The sequence below is a fragment of the Poecilia formosa genome, unplaced genomic scaffold (genome assembly GCF_000485575.1).
Source record: "Poecilia formosa unplaced genomic scaffold, Poecilia_formosa-5.1.2 Scaffold750, whole genome shotgun sequence".
Classification (NCBI taxonomy): domain Eukaryota; kingdom Metazoa; phylum Chordata; class Actinopteri; order Cyprinodontiformes; family Poeciliidae; genus Poecilia; species Poecilia formosa.
Window position 1 is genome coordinate 104,593 of NW_006800689.1, and position 2,996 is coordinate 107,588.

At 39.6% G+C, this 2,996-nt stretch overlaps 2 long non-coding RNA genes across 2 annotated transcripts; one reads left to right on the forward strand and one right to left on the reverse strand.

Annotated features, from left to right (window-relative positions):
- Positions 1 to 6: 6 nt before the first annotated feature.
- LOC103131366 (uncharacterized) lies at positions 7 to 850 on the reverse strand. Its single transcript, XR_475361.2, has 3 exons — positions 652 to 850; positions 483 to 518; positions 7 to 166 (listed from the first exon to the last, which is right to left on the reverse strand). It is a non-coding gene; the product is annotated as an uncharacterized LOC103131366 (long non-coding RNA).
- Positions 851 to 890: 40 nt separating this feature from the next.
- LOC107834752 (uncharacterized) lies at positions 891 to 2,803 on the forward strand. The gene is made up of 2 exons (XR_001660569.1): positions 891 to 1,246; positions 2,619 to 2,803. It is a non-coding gene; the product is annotated as an uncharacterized LOC107834752 (long non-coding RNA).
- Positions 2,804 to 2,996: the final 193 nt, after the last annotated feature.

Here is a 2,996-nt window from a genome sequence, read left to right on the forward strand (position 1 = left end):
GAACCATCTGGTTTCCCCCATCCCTTTCCACACCAAGTACTGGTTCCTCTGATCGTGTTTCTCCTCACAGTTCCTCCATCAGAGCTGTTTTCATCCTCACAGATCAGAGTCACTGATTCTTCTTCAAAGAACTGAGATCTGCTGGGACTCACAGTCAGACGAACGGCTGGAAGGAAAAACTGCTGCTGGTTTTATTCTCATCTAAACTCCTAAACATCCTGTTTGTTTCAGCTGCTTCAAGCAGCAATAATCAGGTTACTAAAGATGTTCAACTACATCTAATGACTGGTTGGAGCATAAATGTTACAGTCATAATCTATGTAATATAATCAAGAGGACTGACTTCCTCTGTTTGGGAAGAATATAATTATAATATTTAGCTTCCAGTTTCTGCTTTCATGTCTTGTTAACAACATAAAGGAAAATATGTAATTCTGTCACTCAATAATCTAGAAAATGTTTAAGCCAGAAAGTGATCAAACCTCGGCAGGGTGTGCAGAACAGCTCCAGGGTCAAAACTATAGAAAAGAGAAATTAGAATAAACTATAATAAATATAATAAACTAAATATGATTCTGATAAAATAGTTTCATAACTCAGATATAAATGATCATACAGACGTCATAACTCAAAGCTGGAGTCTGTACTTACAGAGCAGGAGCCTGGCAGATGTTTGCTTCATGGTTCCTGTCAGAGATCAACTGGTTGAATTGGTTTCAGTCAGAATCAGTCGGACCCTACTCATCCTCTTCCTCCTCCTCTTCCTCCTACTCTTCCTCCTCCTCTGACGCTGTCAGGCTGCCTGAAGGTGAGAAAACGTTTAAATGATAAAAAGAAGCAAAATAACAAACATCAAAAGGTCAAACTACGTCTCCCAGAAGCTGCTCTGGTCAAAGGTCAAAGTTCAGCTTGGCGTCCTTCCTTCAGCTCTGCGGCTGGCCACCAGAGGGCGCTGTTTGTCCAGGAACAGATCAGATGGTGGATGAAACCCTGGGTCAGTCCGTTTAGGTGATATTAAACTACCAAAGATTAGAAACCATAACATGACATCAAATGTCTTCACATTATTACTGGACCAGGACATTTAGACCCGATATTAAACAGGAAGTCCACAAAGTCAGTTAAAAGCCGTCAGCTGATCCAAAACTAGTTCTGATCAGAACTAGAAAAAGAGAATCTCTTTTTAGCTTCCCTTCATTGACTCCTTGTTAAAAAGTCCTGAACTTGTCCTGGACAAGAGCTACAGGTAAGTTTATCTGCAGTCATGTCCTCCATCAAGCTACAATTAGCCAAAAAGCTAAGGTTAGCTGAAATGCTGTCAGTAGCATTAGCATGGTGACCAACACTGACTCACTCAATGCTTTATGTAAAGCTTAGTTTTGAAATAAATCACTGTTCAGTATGCAGACATTAGCATACAGGCTAAAATGAGCTAAAATGCTATTAAATTCATGTTATCACTACTACTAACATTGATTTACTGCATTCAGTAAATCAGTAAAATAAGTTGAGCTTCATCAAAATGAGCTAAAATTGAAATGTTAGCAAAAGTGCTAACAGGTGCAATCTGCTGTGTAAAAGCTAAAAGTAGCTAAAGTGCTAATATTATTGTAAATGCTTCCAGTGCTACTGAGTTAACGTGTTTTTTCTCTGTCTGATGATTTTATGACAGCTGGAACATTTAAACATGGATCTTTATTCCTGTCCTCATCGATGGTCTGAGCTCTGCTGGCATTTAGGATTCAAACACAGTCTGGAGATTTCTGTAGCATCTGGATAAACTTAGAAAGAGCTTGTTGACCAAAAGCCTTCACTATGACCAGTGGCTGCATCGGGTCTGGTCTGTTGATAATTAATGAGCAGCTGTCCATCTGTCCTGTGATTCAGCAACATGAAGCGGTCAGAACGTGTTCTCGTATCGGGAACATTTCCAGAGATGATCTCTGATCTCAGATTGTTCCTGTTTCACATCAGTTCTTCATTCAGTGAAACCACAGAGAGATGCTGCACTCAGGCTGGTCAGATCAGTAAACTCTGCAAATATCGGAACCGTTTTTCTTCTGACTTCACTAAACTCTGAAGCAGTTTGAAAGGAAAACATCAGCCCAGAGCATTTCCAGAAAGATTTCATGAAACCCAATGGAGGAGGTTAAAACATGACCAGATATCATGTCTGTAGATTAAATATTTAGCAGTGGAGGTGAGTTTAAAATATTTTCAGCTGAAAACATGAAAGTCTTCCAATGATCTACTCTGAAATCAAAGTTTTTCAAACTTTGGGATGTTTGATGTGAGCAGAATCGTCTTTGAACAGACGGCAGATTTAAACATTTACACAGCAAACATAAAAATATGGATTTTCAGGATTGTTCTTGTTTTTTGGCTAATTATGTTGATTTGAAACTCTAACAGAAGTAAAAACCTGCATCGTGTTGCATTTAGTCATGATTTCTGTTCCTGTTGGCTCAAAGCTCAGCCAGAGAAAAACCTGAATATTTCCAAACATGGTTCATATCTACTCCGTTAGCCCAACATGGTGTTAATGTTGCACAATGTGACGGTTTGCTGCTTCACTGGAGTCTGGACTCATTTTTATCCGGATGTTTCCGTGTCGTCAGGAACAGAACTGATCTTCAGTCTGGAAACCTGAGTTTCCTCCTCGTCTGCAGCGCCTCTTCATCGGCTCTTCGTTCTTCTTTCTGTCCATCGCTGCTTCACTCCTGACCTGGTCTGATCATCCAGGAAGGATGTTCCTGTTTCTGCCTGTTGCTGCCAGGTGGATGACCTTTGACATCAGGTGAACTGATTTATGATCAGGTTAAACTCATCATGTCTTTCCTTTGTCCCTGTATCTAATAAATGTAGATCAATAACATGCAGGTTCTGATCCTCTAAACTTAACTCTTTCACTGCTAAACATGAATCTTCAGCATGAGAATCATGATTTATTATGACAAATATTTTAATCTTTATGAATCCGACTCCATGTTTAAATC